Source organism: Ursus maritimus, unplaced genomic scaffold (assembly GCF_017311325.1).
Source record: "Ursus maritimus isolate PB19 unplaced genomic scaffold, ASM1731132v1 scaffold_4, whole genome shotgun sequence".
Classification (NCBI taxonomy): Eukaryota; Metazoa; Chordata; class Mammalia; order Carnivora; family Ursidae; genus Ursus; species Ursus maritimus.
In genome coordinates this window covers 45,679,699-45,696,114 of record NW_024426552.1, presented here as the reverse complement: position 1 = coordinate 45,696,114, position 16,416 = coordinate 45,679,699, and the positions used below count along the sequence as shown (strand labels likewise).

Below are 16,416 nucleotides of genomic sequence, written 5' to 3'. Positions count from 1 at the left end.
AAAAAAAAAAAAAAAAAAAAAAGCCTCTGGCTCCCTCCCCCTCCTCCCCCCAGCAACCAGGAAAACAAATGTAACAAAAATGTATTTACAAAAGTTTAAATAAGAATAACAGGATGTGCATTTAAGAATCTGAAGCAATAACAGGAGCTTTAAAGCCCCAGGGAGAAAAGTTACTAACTGATCGACCATGACTCCCAATGACTTGGTTAGCCAGGCAGGGGGGCGCCGGCGTCCCGGGCCCGCCGCCCATTCCCCACCGCGGGGAACCGGGGACCGACTGTCCGTTCACACGGTCCGAGCGTCGGCGGAGCTGGGGCGCAATACCGCTGCTGCGCCGTCGCCGCCGCTGCGGATCTGGCTGTCACCGGCGCCTCCGCCGCCCGCGCCGCACACGCGGAGCGCCTTATAAGGCAGCGCAGTGACGTAACGCCCTTAGGCCGGGCGCGCTCGGCGCCCCGCTCGCATTGTTCGGGCGACTCCCGGAGCGCGCACAGCCCGCTCGCAGCGCCGCGAGACTGCGGCCCCCTCCGGCCCCCGCCCGGCCCCGGCGCAGGCAGCTCAGGTAAGCCCGGGAGAGCCGCTCAGCTCCAGCAAGGGGCACTGCTGTCAGAGAGCCAGGAGGACTGTAGGTGGCTTTTAAAGTTAACAGCATCACGAACTGCAGACAGGTTTCGAAAAGCGCGTCCAATGAACTCTAGGTTCAAACCTTCTCCAACTCACACAAAACCTAGAAAGTTTACTCCAAAGGAGAAAGCAGATTTGGGATTTGATTTTAAATGATGAGTGCTGCGGTAGTTACTATATATTACATACTTTTCTCCAAGTGAGCCACAACTGAATCCTGCCTGTGTTGAGAAATCTCTGGGAAAGGGCGGGGGGGGGGGGATATATTGTAATACCACAACTCGATCTCCTGATCTTATCTCTCTTCGGACTTGAATTCCCTTATGTCTTAGAAGAGCAGAGTGCGAAACACTGCCACATGGTAGTGGATTTATTAGTGCCGATTCTCACCCCTTCCCCTTTGTGAATCTTCAAGACTAGAAAATCCCTGTTAGACATACATCTTGTAATTGGGATGAATCTAACTTAAAAAGTTACACACTTTTTAGGCTTCAAAAAAATCTTACAAACTCTAATCTGTCTTAAAAGCCATTTGTCAATTTGTACATGTACATAACTCATAATTTTGAGGCCCAACTCTTTACTTCAACTCCAATCAATGGATAAATGACAAACTGCACTGAAAATTAAAGATAATGCTAGTTTCTCTAGAGTAATATTTTGGACAATAGTTTGTTATGTAGAAATGCTAATTTAAAAGGTAAAGCCTGTAGAAGAATTTTGTTAATCAGTGGCATTTTTAACTTTAAGTTACATCTAAACCCTGAACAAGCTATTGCTATAAATGAACCGTTACCATATGATAATTGAACACCTGGATGAACATCTGCATATTTTACTTTGCTTTTCAGAATAAAAATTAGAAGAGTTCAAAAAGAAAATATGCTATGTCATGTTTGAAACATTGGAATAGATGAAAAAATCATTTATCACTCAAACTTCATTTGTTCTGAACATATACTGTAAAATAAAACTTAAGAAATGTATGACAATTATTTCCCTTTTTAAATAGCCTCTGTATTTTATTTATAATTTGAAACAGCATTTTTTATATGCCCCAAATTCAGGATTTATCTGTTTCTAGTAATTCCTGTGGTTAAGTATTTTAAAGCATATAATATTGGTGCCTACTACTTTTGCTTCATAGAAGTTTTGTTTTGTTTTGTTTGCTAATTTTGTTTGGAGCAATGCAAGATTTTGGTTTCAGGATTCTAAAAGAAAAATTATATGTTATTTGGTCTGAAGATAGGCTATATAAACTGTAGGTTAGTACAGAAAAGTAGGATTTCCCTAAAACTATTATTTCAAATCTAGGGAAGCCTACCATAATGAGAAGAAAGAGGGGCCAACACCCAGGTCACTGTGAAGTATGAAATATGCAATAGAAAAGCTGTTTATTTGATATAGGCTATAATTGGAAACGGAAAAATTCTTGCTTTGGTAAAAAGGTATTCCACTCTTTTGGAACTGATAGAAGAGCAGGGAAACAGAAACCATCAATTATTGTTTCAGCTATACCCAGAGTGCCATCTGCACCATAAACTATAGCTCAACTGTTGAAAATCATAACCTCTATTAAAGCTCTAACAGCTGTGTTTCCCAGGGTCTGCATTTTTTTTAAATAGGCAAGCATCATTTTTTAAAAATCTTTAAATGACACACTTCAATATTCCACACTTTTTTCCATTTATTAACTATAAAGCATGGTTCAAAGAACAAATCACCCATTAAGACCCTTTTAAAACTGAAAGTTAAACAAGATTTATCGTGGATATGTTATCACACATTGGGCTCTCTGAATGAGCATTAGTCCTTGAGACAATCTATACGATAGAAAAAATGTTTTCGATAGAATGAATGTAAATTTTTACATTTCCAAATAAAGCACATATTAATTTTACACTTAATAAATTCATTTGTCCCTTTATGGCAATTAAACTTAAATGTGAAGCACTGGTATTTTTGTGATATTTTCCTAATGTTGTGATGGAGTCTATAGAAAAGCGCCAATATGAAAACACAAATCAAGCTTTGAACTTCTTAATTTTCAAGTCCAGTTGCAATTCCCATAAATTTACCTTCTCAAAAAGCTATGAATTTTATTTTAGGGTTCTTTGCTGCCCCTTGCCCCCCCCCAAAAAAAAGTGACTTTGGTAATAAATGGATTTTGAGGTAAAAGAGTGAAAATGGAGAACCAAGAATAAAATTCCATTTTCTTCTTAGGTCATGTTCTGTCTATATCTAATGTTTCAGGGCAAAGTGAATGCTTTTACAAGGTGAATAGAGAAAAAAATACAGCCTCCTCTTTAAGGGGAAAAGGAAGGGAGGCAGGAGGACAACGACTTGTAAAAAAAACAACAACCGGATATTGTGGCATAATAACCAGAAGATGTAAGGCAATATTGGTCTCTACCTGCTTCATGTTCTGAAATCTGATGTTCACATAGCCGGTCATTATATTTGAAAAATCTGACACATCTTACCTTATTCTCTTGGGTATGTCATTAATTTTAAATGATTTTTAAAGTTTACTTAGTATGTCTTTGACTATGAATGTAGCTTCAATTTAATCTGGTCAGTTTCTGTAAATCATGTTTTAAATAAGGATTTAAAGATGAAGAGACACTGCATAAGCAGCCAGCATCACACACTTTAAAGAAATATTTCTATGGCTCTTTCTGCCATCACTACAGTATTTAGAGGCCCGCCAACTCAATCACTTATGTTTAATATGTGCTGGTCAGTTTCTACTTCGAATGTTAGGTGCACTAATTCCTAGCGGATCATTCCAACACTGTTGTAAGCCCTCCTACATCCCTCTTTTTCTTAAAAAGCAGAGTTGAGATGCTCTCTCCCTGGCTGTCTTCTGTACTAACATTACCTCTGATGGGGAAAGCTGAGCAAAACAAAAGTGGAAAGATTCTCCAAGGAAAGTCCCTTGGTTCTTTTTCAGATATGGGAGAAGCATTCCCTTTTCATGCTTCTTCTCTCACATGCTTTAGCAGATTAAGATAGGACAGGAGCAGTGTTAATTCTGAGCCCCAAAACAGAGAATAACACATTAGCAGTGTTCTTCCAGTCTGACCATCCTCACATTCCTATTCCCTATTCGCTCCAAAATCAGATTAACTCTTAAAGATACAACTACTATTTTTTAATGACAAACTTGAGGAATGGTGTATGTGTGTGTGTGGGGGGGGGCGGATAAGGAAGTATGTAAAGAATTAGGTATGTAAGTGTACCATTAGGGCAGGTAAAGGTGTAGCCTAACCCAACTTGTTTTTGTTTATAACTTCTGATTCTAGCCTAAAGGACAGTTTTAGCAGTAGAAGAGAACATAAACATCAACTCCACAGATGTGAGTTTGAGAAGAAGCTTGTAAGTTTTTCTATACGGACAATGGGATGCTCTAGGCCCCCAAGAATGTACACATACTCTCTCTGGCAAGGAATGTCCACAGAGCTTTATAGCTGTAAGAACCCTTGGAGGCCATCTGATCCAAATGCCTCACCTTACAAAAGAAAGTGATGTTCACAGTGTGACTTGGCACAGAGACAGTTACTCAGAGGCAGAGCCAGGGCCCCCTGCATTCTTGGACTACAGCCTTTGCTTTCTCCTTAAATTAGTGCTAGGAAAAGATGAGGGCAGAAGCCCCAGAAGAAGCCCTGGCACTAGAGGTGTTAATTTGGATATAAAACCCATTAAAAAAAGAAAGCAGAAAGGTTCAAAGTTCTTGTTCATAAGTATAAGCAGTAAGAAGGCAAGGGGAAAGGAGGGAGTTAAAAACTGTAGAGTTCAACCAGGCTATTACAATGGAAGGGAGGTGATAAAGGGAAGACAAAGAAAACAACTGTACTTAAAGGTCCTCCGGTGGCAGAGCTCACTTTGCTTAGAAGCTGAGCGGCTCCCCTGAAAGAATTTATGCTCTGTGTCAAAGACATTTAGGTCTGAACCACAACTTGACAACTGACCTCTTCTCAGCATCTTCCAACTAAGCATTCTGCACTCTCCATACCTCCCCAGCTCGCAGGTTCCCTTTCAAAACCCAAAGTGACTCAATGCCTTTAAAACAACCTCCTCAAAAACTGCAGAGGAAGTAACTAATGAAGGCTGTAAGCTCCTTGTGATACTTACCTTGCTTTACTTTCCTTCACACAATGCATTGCTACATGACTTTAAATTACATATTAACTGCTTATTTGTCTATTATCTGTCTCTGGGACTCCTTGAGGGTCAATTTTGCAACCAACTTTATTCCTAGCACCTGGCAAAGTACCTCCCTATAGTTAGTAGGTGTGTCACTGGGACAAGAAAGGTGTTGGATAAATGTACGAACAAATAAATTACAACCTAGAAGCTCCTTACTTAGTAAGAAAAGAGTATTTCTTGACACTGGGCTACGAAGGGCCTCTTTGTCGAGATTCGGTTTAGTAGCCTAAAACAAATCTCTGCCACTATCTGAAGTAATCACATAGAACTGACTACAAACACAAAAACCAGGAAACAAATCAGGCTCAGATTAAGTCAAAGCAGTGAAATCTAGGCAGACTAAGTCAAATGCTTCTCTGTTTTCTGCCTATTTCTGCCTGCCTCACTTTAACTTCCTCCCCCAAATAATGACAATAAAGGTGGTGAAAGAGTACCGTGAATAGCTGTGGGGCATGGAATGGATGGCAAGCAAAATATGGATGAGGAGAGTGTAGTGGTTTTTGTCCTTAAGGGAGGGTAGGTTCCTGTTTTCCCTAATCTCTGTGCCTCAGCCGAAGGCCTACAAGATGCAGTCATTGGGCCCAAACAGCTTGTCCTTGCCATAACTAGAAACCAGATTACCTTTTCTGAAGCATACACTTTGATTCTGAAGTTTCTGTGGGTAGTTCAGTGAATCTGCCAGGTTTTACAGAAAAGGAGTGATTTTTCTCTAGTATCAGTTAGCTAATTCCAGTGTCAACTTTTGAAGACAGCCTAGGGCTTATAACTCTTCCCCAGCAGCAAACATTTACTGAGTATCTTTCAGGCACTGTGCTAAGCACAAGGCAGGACAACAGGCCCAGCAACTAAGTTCTCCACACACCACACCATGTCACTAACCCAGGTACACCTACTAACACTCATGGGCCCCATGTTGCTGACAGTGACTAAGATCACCAGCAGTTCTTGCACAATGGTCCTGTCCCTGTTCTTTTTTTAATGGACTGATAAAGCAACACAGGTAAGACAGGTCAGCTGTACATAAAAATTAGGTAAAGGTGAACAATGTGGGACTGCTGAAGAAAAAACAAAACCAACCAGAACAGAGTCAATCTTCAAGCTTGCTTGCATACTTACTAATGATATTAAATTGGCATGGACAAAGAGTGTTATCTCAATGGTAAGACTAAAGAGTAATAGTTCATAAATCCAAGTTCCACTCTTCTTGTCTCTATTATCTATCTTGTCTTCTTATCTCTTCCGTGGGTAAACCTCCTATAGCTTCGGCTTCCACAAACCTACAAAAAGGAAACACTCATCTACCATAAGCATCTCTCAATACTGGGGAAGGATAGAATAATAAGCAGTAACACTAAGGGTACTCTGATTAACTGGAACCAAAGGCTATATAAAAATATAAACTACTGGTCATATCATTATAGAAAAATTAGCTAAAGAAAATGGGAAGAATGTGAGGGGAAAAGTCCACTCTTAAGCACAGAGAAAAGATTAACAGAACTGTGGTATTTGAGTCTGTGAGAGCTCCAAACCATTGCACCACGAACAGCCTCAAAGATGAGGTCAGCCCTTCAAGATGGGCGGCTCAGACAGAAGCAAATCTGCCAGATTTACTGTATCTCATGGCCTGTCAGTCTTGGAACAAAAGTTTAAAGGTGAACTAAGTTTTTCTCCCTTTTTAAAATTCTTTTTTTAAAAAATTCTTTTTTAAGCGAACCAAAACAAAAAACAAATCTCTGAGCAGAAATCATAAAAGGAATGTGAAACATTCATCACATTTGGGCTGACAAGACTCAAGCGACTGCTGCTGTTACATGTGAAGAAAAGGAAGGTGCTGCTTGGCCTAGAAGCTTGAGAAGAGCAGAGAAAGTTCCTTCTTGCTAAAGACAAAGGGCCATATAGAGATGCTATCCAAGTCCCTTAGCCTTGGTTTGTTAGTCTGTTAGTTGGAAATGGCAGAGGAGGTAAATCACTCTGGAGTTTTGTGAGAAGTAATCCTTTGCAGCTAAAGGGAAGATCATTCTTTAAAAATAATATTGATTCATTTATTATCAAGATAGTTAAACATTCATGTTATTAAAAGAAATACATTATGTTTGAGGTTGCATATTATCCTTTAGGCTTTCATGGAACTAGATAAATAGGGCAAGACAGATCTTTCAGATAAAGGTGAGAACAATTCTGTCAAGTGATTTGGGGTTCTACTCATTTCCCCTAAAATTATGCCTCACAAAATTCTTCTTACAATCCCATAAAATTCATTGGGCTGGGTAGATGCAAAGAATCACAGGCAAAGTTAAGATTCTTTGGCTGGACTTCCCCCATCTGGACTTTATTTAAATTTGTCTTCAAGTGAATTCCTCATTTCACTAAATGGTTGTCCCTCCTCAAAAGTGACAGGAACAAGAGGAACAAAACTTTACTTCTTCTGCTCTAATAATAAGCAAATTCTGAGAACTTTAGGTATCATTCAGCCCAAGAGAGAGTTATGCTCCCCTAAGAAATGGTTCTTCTCACCTCTCAATCATTTGGTCATCAAGTACATACTGAATTCAAACCCACAAGGGGGATACAGAGGTACCAAATCCTTCATGGAGCTTAGACTTAGTTCAAGAGAAAAACCAATATCCAAAAACAAATTAGGAAGTGGTATAAAACAATATAAAGTATTTGTGTCACAAAACTGTAAGGGCTTTGGGGACTTAGAAAGGGGGCGTCAGCCAGACAAGTTAGGGAACATTCACAGAAAAAGAGGGAACTGAAATATAAATGGAAGCTACTGAATGGAGCATTCCAAAAAGGATGGCAGATTTATTTCTTGGAAGTCTACTATGGAAAGAGAATCTGAGGTTTTTTGTGTTTTTAAAAAAAAAAAAAAAAAAAAGGCTTGATCCAGGATCCCAACATCCAAACTATGATTTTTAAATCCAGTATATGGCCTTCAGAACAACCTGGACTTATGTAGAGAGTAAGTCATCTCCTTAAAGTGAAGATTAAATGTGACAATAAAGCAGTTGGCACAATGCAGGACCCATAGTAGACACTCAGTAAATGGTACCTATAATTCTTCTACTTATGCCAGTCTGCCCACAAGGATGGTGCTCTATCATCATCTGGACTATAAATAGGGTTCCACAGGCTGAGGCACAAGAGGTTGCCTCAGCACCAAAGAGGGGATGCTTTGTAGGATGCAGTCTGGAAGAGCTCATGTTCTCTTATACCCAGCCGTAAAGTGAAGTAAAGGATTAAGTCTTTTGGAGAAAATCCATGTGTCTCAGCTACTCTGAAAAGTAAGGTTATCTTTTATTCTGATTTCCCTGCTAGAAGGGAATCCCTGTTATGAGACACCCCCATGAGCTTTCCAAAGGGTGTTTAGTCACCTGAAATAAGAAACAAGATGCTGAGTACAGGCCTAAAGAGCAAAAGGCTTATTAAAAGCTAGCCTGGAATCTCCCTGTTTTACTTTGGAAGTCCTACCACGCTTGGGAGGCACACAAATAAAAAAAAGTGGGTAAGACAAATCTTATAATATGAGCTGAACAGCCACAGACAATAAAGAATCCTAAGAGTATAAGTACTTCTTCTTAGGTGTTAATTTTTTAGTTTTAGTGTACTTTCAAATTTAGCATAACATTTTAAGTGTCAGACACTGCAAAGATTTATTTCTTTATTTTTACAGCATACTTATATAACCTTGAATGATAGTACTTGACATATAAAGAACCAAAAATAAATCTGAATCCCATGAAATTCTAATTAAGGTCCCATGTAGTTATGAACCATTGGGACCTTGATAAGTCATAAATCTCTTCTGATGAAACAAAATATACATTTTTAACATATGAATTTGTACACAATGCTATACAAAAAAGAAGGGAGGAGAGGAGCTTAAAGGTTTGTGGGATTTTTATTCTGTGGAACTGAGATTTGAGCATCATCAAAGACTTTGTAAACCTTAGAGATCAAATTGTATAGCTTTCCCTATGTTGCAGCTGAGGTGATAGGCAGATAAGGCAAAGTCATAGAGCTAACTCAGTAGCACATTCTGGTCCAGCATTCCCTGTCCATTACATACACAGCTCTTCTGAGAGTGGCTTTTCTGTTGTTTGGAAATTGGGGTTGGCTTTTTTCTTTGTTTTTGGCTGTGAATGAGTGAACTTTAAAAGTGAAGAATAGTGAAATCAGTATTTTCAAAAACACTTTTTCAACTACTGCAAATCTGAAATAATTTGACCTTTCTTAAAATTCAAATCACTAAGTCAGATATGGTCAGGGCAGAAATGGATGGGTATTCATATAGCCCATATACAAGGTATACAACAACAGCCTTTTCTTTAATTCTGCCACAAACAGATTTCTCACAGGGATAAACAGAACTAAATGGATGAAACTTGCTGAGGAACAAAATCAGTAGCAGACCCAAAGCCAAGGGAAGCAGAGTGTAAAGTCACTGCTTTCACCTCTAGCAGCTCTGCTGTTAACCACTATAACACCTTGATTGAATTGCCCCTTACTACATAAGGTTAATATTCTCTAGGACACATTCATCTGAAAAGAACCCAACATAGAGAAGAGAAAATAGGGTCAAACTCTGTGTTCATGCATTCTGTCTTCTCAATACTCGGGAATGGCAGAAAAGGAAAATCTAACCCAAACGCTTGTAACTGTCAGTCAGGGAAAATTAAACAAGGCTTAGATGACCAAAATAATTTTAATTTTTACAGTGCACACAAGGGGATGCAAAACACAGACCACAAGAAAAATGGTCATTTACATTCCAAGGGATTCTAGATTAAAATGTTCCCACCTATCTGTAATTAAACTTGCTAGAGCGTATGGCCCATGCTCTAGCTCTCTAAAACATCATGGAGAAGACAGAAATCAGTCATCCTCATGAGCTAGGGAAAGTGGGTAAGGGTAGATGGAGGATGTTCGCTGTGGTTCATGATCTGACTGTTTGCTCAGCAGGAAGGCAAGCCAAGCATCAACCTTCATCCTCCAATTGCCCTGACCTGTGACTACTATTCAGTGCTATTAAATGTTTGTAGCTCCTTGGTCCCTTATTTACTGATTTACTATAACTAAAATGGAAGGGGTGGGGGTAGAATTTTCTAGGGATCAAAATGTTTTCACTTTTTACTCTTGTGGCTCCTATTTAGCCTATTTCTCATGGCAAACCGTGTGACTGAGTAGTCACAATAAAATATAAGCCTCTATTGTTGTGGCTTCTAAATTTTTGAAGTTTTAATTTCCCACTAACAAGTTAGGAAACGTTTGGTTTCCCAAGCATACCACGTTAGCCACTGCCTCTGTAAAGGCAGCCAGACTACAAGGAGGTGAAAACCAGTGAACTCATCCATTCTGGCACATGACTGCTCTCTGCTTTGGCCTTTTATGTTAAATCTGACAAACTGAACACCAGTGAATTAATGTATGAAAGCCAAATAAAAGAGGAAAGCCTTTTCTTTTTTTTTTTTTCTTAAAGACTTACAGGAACTAGGGGCTTAAAAAAAAATTTTTTTTTTTTTTTTTTTTTTTGGCTCAGAATAAGATTTGGAAAAGGATATGCTCTTTGTAACTTTTTAAAGGAGAGAAAATACAAGAAAGAAAAGCAACCCACCAAAGAATAAATGTTTAGGGAAAGGAATATACTAATCCTCCAAAATACCTATTTGCAATATCTGAGTGAAAATAACCTGTGATCTGGGAAGAGAAAAAAAGGGACTAATGGAGATTAAAAACAAAGAAAATTCTGCAGCTGCATCAGAATGCTCTTCTAAACAATCCATGTCTGTTTACTTCAATCCACTAAGACACAAAAGAAACATTCAAATACAAATGAATTTTGAATAATAAGAGAAATACATATAAATATTCTTAATAAGATAAAGCACATGCACTCACACTTTTAAGGGTATATAGTATTATGCCCTTGAAGTCTGCCTGAGAAAAGGCTGTCTGTTAAAAATATTTTCCGAGAACTTTAAGTTCCTTGAAATGTTCAACGGAAATGGTATTTATGACAAACCCACCTCCTCTGGGGAACATGAGATGTTTTTACTGGCAAAGTCACATTTTTTAAACCATCCAAAAATATTTATGAATTTATGCCAAATGACTAAACTTGCTTTATTATTACAGTGATTAAGAGAATATTTGTTAATGTCTCATCATCAAGGCTCAAAGTAATCATGAACCTACACAGAAATACTGTAACAAAACAGAGGATTTTAAGTGGCAGTGATTTTTTGTGCCTTTGACAGACAGAATATTACAACACAATTACTGAGTGGAGAGGCTGGTACATAAGATATATGAGATCGGAGCTCTGGATGTATGTCATGGTGGTGAGAAACAGGATTTGGAGTAAAAACTATATTGGCATTCTGGTTCTGCCAATTAACCAGCAGAACCTTTGGCAAATTATCTAACTTTTGAGCCTTAATTGCTTTTGTTGTGAAATGAGGACAATAATACTTGCCTCCTATGACTGTTGCCAGGACTAGCATGGTACATGGCATATAATAATTGCTCAATAAATGGTACTTATTCATTGACTGTGGAGGGAAAGAAGTCCTTACTATGTGTCCACTGCTTACAGTTACAACCTTAATCCTTAACATAGTACTCAGTTCAAAAGTAGAATAGGTATTTGTTCAAATATTTATTGAATACCAATTAAGTACCAAGTACTGCTCCTGAACTAAAAATATAGCATTGAATAAAACTGACAAAAACTGGCCAGTTATTGAATAAAACACACACATATACACACCTACCCACTTACATTAAGTTTATATTCCAGTAGGAGAGACAGCCAATGATCAAATAAGTAAAATACAGTATACCAGACGGTACTAGATGAGATGAGGGAGATGAGTGGCTCCCTGGGGAGGTAACCAGTACAAAAAACACAGGCCCTGTTGTGTTCAGGGAACAAGGAAGGTGGTGTGCCTGGAGCAGAGTGAGCAAAGATAGGAGGAGTCAAGGAGCCAAGGTGGGTTGGGGTGGAGAGTACAGGAATGAACAAATGAACACTAAAACCATGGGATGCATGTTTCAAAGCAGTACTCGGCTTTCTAGCATGTAGCCTGGCTTAAGTGAAAAGAACACGTGCTTTGCAGTCAGTGCTCTTTGGTAATTATTTAACTTGACTATATTCTAGTTTTTTGGTTTGTACCCTCATCTATAAAATGGAAATAATACTTCATAACATTGTTATAAGGATTAAGTAAGATCAAGTGGCAAAGAGTGGACCTTCAATATGCTTGTCTGTTTCTAATAAGCTAAATCCTGCACTGGATAGTAGTTGGGAATTGGAGTCTTCCAGTTCCAGGGTTACCATTAACAATGGCCTTGCATGTTATGCAGTCTGCCTGGGCCTCAGTTTCTCAACTAAGAAAATACAGATGCTACACACAGATGTTTTAAAGACAGATATACAATAGTCAAAGTGCTGTTATAAGAATTATAATAAAATGATATTACTATTAAAATTTATCTTTAAATTATTTTTTATTTTAAATTTTTATTTTAAAAGTTTTAAAACAGCAAAAGTATACGACTCCCTCTATATTATTCGATTAAAAAAAAAGCCTACAGATTTTAATTTCTTTAGCATGAGTTGTAAAGATTTTATTTAGCAGTCATGCTGGTTTTTATTCCTTTTTCCTACCCCTGCTTAAGAATCCTGATGTAATGGAAAGATCTCCAAGAAAATGTTTAACTGCAAAAATCAAGGTGACAGACGAACAGTTACAGAATGCTATTTCTTGTATAAAGAAGAATAAGAACCTTTATTTGTATTTGCTTCTTTACTCATATAAAGACATTCTAGATGTGCCTATAAGAGAAAATATGTACAGTGGTTATAGGTTGGGAAAAGGGTATGGGTAGATGAAGGATGAGGTGGGAGAAAGACACAGTTTACCTTTTAATAAACATATTTTTAAATATGTATTATATACTTAAGAATGCTAATCTACAATCCAAAACTGAAGTTCAGATTTGCTTAGAGTGAAAACTGAGAAAATAATTACAAAGTTAATTATATAACAATATGAAAACCTCAAACAACTTGTTTCTCAGACAGATTTGGGTGTTCTTCAACCTGTTACTTTATATTTTTTTCTGAATTGCTCAACAAAAAACATTATAAAACATCCTCAGCAGTCTTCTCCACATTTTTCACTAGGGAAAACATACCTGGCAGGAAGCAGCATATACAGAAAAAAACTGTTCCCTCCAGGTCTGCACCAAATCAGTCAGCCCACACTGCCTCTGAGTACCCAAAGTAGACAAGTCTAAGAGTATCTGATCCCAGCAAAGAAAGTGGATGTTCAAACTCAAGGAACGAAAAACAAGGGTAAGATGAGCAGAACATTAGAGAAGCTTTGGGAAGGTGAACTACTAGCATCCATTGTGATATGCTGGCATTTCACTGAATAATGCACATTCGCAACATTATTCTTTTCCATGAAGGGAGAAGAGGAGCAGATCTGTAAACCAAAGAGAAATGGAAAATATTGGCTAATCCCAAATACATTTGAGCAGAAGATAATGAAAAGGAGTATGAATACCAGAGAAGCTAACAAAGAGATCTAATAGAAGTTTTCCAAAAATTACCTATGCCCTAAAATGGTCGTTCTCCACTAAAGATGATTTTTGTCCCCGGGTTTTTTGCAACGTTGGGAGATCTCTATTGGTTGTGACAACTGAGTTGGCGGTTACTGGCTTATTCCAGCATTCAGTAGGTAGAGGCCAGGGATGTTGCTAAACATCCTACAATGCACAGGACAGCCCCCATAACAAAGAATTATTCAGCCCAAAATGTCGATGGTGTCAAGGCTGAGAAATCCTGGCCTAAAATGGCAGTCAATGTGGCTAACTATGTGTGTAGCTGAAAAGATCCATTAAAGGCCTGAAAGTAGATCATGGTAAACAGATTAGGTAATCATATATTTCATTCTAGTATGCATTCTGACTCTTTCTCCTAGGTGACTCCTACTTTAGGCCAGTCCATTGTGGCTGAGGTGCTCTTCTATTTTGCCTCACCATCACAGATTCCTACTTCTAATAGTAACCGATACATATTGTGACAGGTAGTATGCTAGGAGCTTTTATATGGATTGTTTTACTTAATCCTCAGAACAACACTATTATGAGGGAGTCTCCAGTATTATCCCCATTCTACAGATGAAGAAAGTGAGACTCGTAGAAGTTAAATTGCTTGCTCAGTCATACTAGATAGAAGCAGGAAAGCCAAGATTCAACTCTGGCTTGAAAATTGAACCCCAGAATCTGAATTTCTCCCCCAGCACTACCCTACCTCCCTTCTATTGCCTCTTTTCCATTGGTGCTGCATTGTTGGCAAGTACACTTGCTCCCTGTCAGGTATTCTGCCTGTCCCTTGCCACTCACCTACCTGCAGTGTTTACTGCCATCTACTGCTGGGGCAGTAAGGAGGACATCAGCGCTATTCTAAAGAAGGCTACCTTAGCGCAAAAGGATAAGATACAGAAGAACACAAATCAGAAAGAGTACAAAATCAACCACAGAAAGAGGGAGGAAGGATTGGAAAGAATGATAAACAATTAAAGTGTTAGGAACCTGAGAACAAGCCCAATATTATCACCACCATCGCCAGCTTAAACTTAAAGGCAGCTCTGTATGCTGTGTCCCAGACAAAGCAGTCTCAGGAATAAAGGCATCACATGCTGGATAGTTTTTTGAATGCTTCTCTCTAGAGAGAGAGACAAGGCAGCAAGGGGAAGGCATCATGGCTATGGTTGGCCCAGGTGGGCCTAAAAAGATCAGGGAGATGCCCACCTAAAACTCAGTCAGCCAAGGACCTGAAGTCTCAATCTGATGAAAGACAGGCTAAGTTTGTGTGTGTGTATTTGTTTTGTTTTGTTTTTGGCACAGTAGCAATCAAAATAAAAAGTCTGAAAAAGAGAAAGTGTTAAAATACTGATCTGAGGGATCTTTTTCAATAATTAAGAACCTCATTCAGAGTATGTGAGGGGGTAAGAACACAAAAAGAATAGGCTCTTTAGTGTAGCAGTGTATTCACAGTAATTGGTTTTTTAAAAGCTCCTTTCTAGCTATAATATATGCAAAGCAAAGGGAAAAATCCATTTGAGTAGATATTTTTTAATATGAATAATTAAAATGGGGGATGGAGAGGCAGAAGACTAGTGGTATTAAGTGAACATCCATTATCCAATGGTTCTTTCTAGAAAGCTCCTTAACTTCCAATATAGCACTGAAGAGACAACACATAACTCAGGTTCTAAGTAATTATCCTAGTACAGATTTACATGTGCTGTCCTTACCATCACCTCCATGTTCCTATTTCCTCTCCCAGGCCTAAACTGAGCACCTTACCAAGTCTCCACCTGGCCCTTTGACTGGGTGTGGAGTCTTTTCTAGCCCAGATTCTATGGTCTCAAAATGAAAATATTCTCCTTGTTCCCTTACTCCCCAAGCTCTGTGCCTGTGAGCTCTCAAAGTGGCCTTTTTCTGGTTCTGAAACCACACCTTTCAGCAATTTTTCTTTCTAGGAGACACTCAGTCTCACTCAATTTTTTTGGTTTTTTCCTGTTTTTAAGAAAGAGTGAGATTTGCTCCAACCCCTGTACCTCTGTCCAATTTGAGGGTTTCACTGGCTTCTGTAAGGATCCTGATTTTCTGCTAAAAGCTCACAAGCTCCTTATAATAGGTCATTTGACTATTTGCATCTTATTATTTCACTTCCTCTAATCCCTGGGGATCCAAAAAAAAGTTGTTCAGATAATGCAAAGTCCTGAATCACGGTGCACCATTTTTACAATATATTCCTCTGACACCAGCTAAAACCTCCTCTGTCACTTCATGCCCCAATTCTTGTTTCACAATGAAGGAAAGTAGTATCCAGCTTGCTGGATCTGGACCCATTTATGGTGTCTCTAAATGATCTCAATGATGATGACAGGATCTTCAATAACAAGGACATAAAGTAGACACAGATGTACACTCATATTCAGCTAGCAGATGCCAAAAAAAGTGTTACTGTTCTTCTAGATCTTGCTGACCAAGTCAAATGAATTGAGCATTACATTATAACTATGGTATGCTGTAGCTGTAATTTTTAAAAAACCTTTGACTTGTGAGAGAAATAAAAGGAAGCAGCACAAAAGACTGGTCATAGATAGTTTTATGAGTGCTCCTAAAAATCAGACTAAACAGTGAAAAGTCCCATTGAAAAAGGGAGTAGACCAAAGAAACGTAAATTATAGGCCTGATTATCAAGAACCTATCTCAACCTAAGGAAGCTTTCCAAAACTCGCATATAATTACTCTGCAAACTGCTTAGAGCTCTGGGGTTATTTAACTATGAATGTAGCTGCTATCAATGCAATGCAACAATTAAAATTATATATTAGATAAGAATTGCTAAAAGATATGGTGGAATATAATCATAACCACACTATCAAAGTCCAGCCGTTAGAGCAGATACGAAAATGAATAAAACAGTGTGATGTATGTAGTTTCTGCTTTAGTGATTAACATGTTAAGTCGGGAAGAAAACATAATGTATTAAACTAG

The 16,416-nt window shown here is 38.4% G+C and overlaps 2 protein-coding genes across 5 annotated transcripts in view; one reads left to right on the top strand and one right to left on the bottom strand.

Annotated features, from left to right (window-relative positions):
* Positions 1–16,416, bottom strand: part of CMSS1 (cms1 ribosomal small subunit homolog) — a 392,506-nt gene that overhangs the window by 335,632 nt on the left and 40,458 nt on the right. The gene's annotated exons all lie outside the window — the stretch shown is intronic.
* FILIP1L (filamin A interacting protein 1 like) overlaps positions 1–16,416 on the top strand; it is a 30,990-nt gene that overhangs the window by 403 nt on the left and 14,171 nt on the right. Inside the window, exon 1 of one of the 2 annotated variants that reach the window (XM_008701999.2) lies at positions 447–562. The exons of the other annotated variant lie outside the window; for it this stretch is intronic. The gene's annotated coding sequence lies outside the window, so the exon portion shown is untranslated. Of the gene's footprint in view, positions 1–446; positions 563–16,416 lie in introns of those variants that run through there. 2 annotated transcript variants of the gene reach the window in all.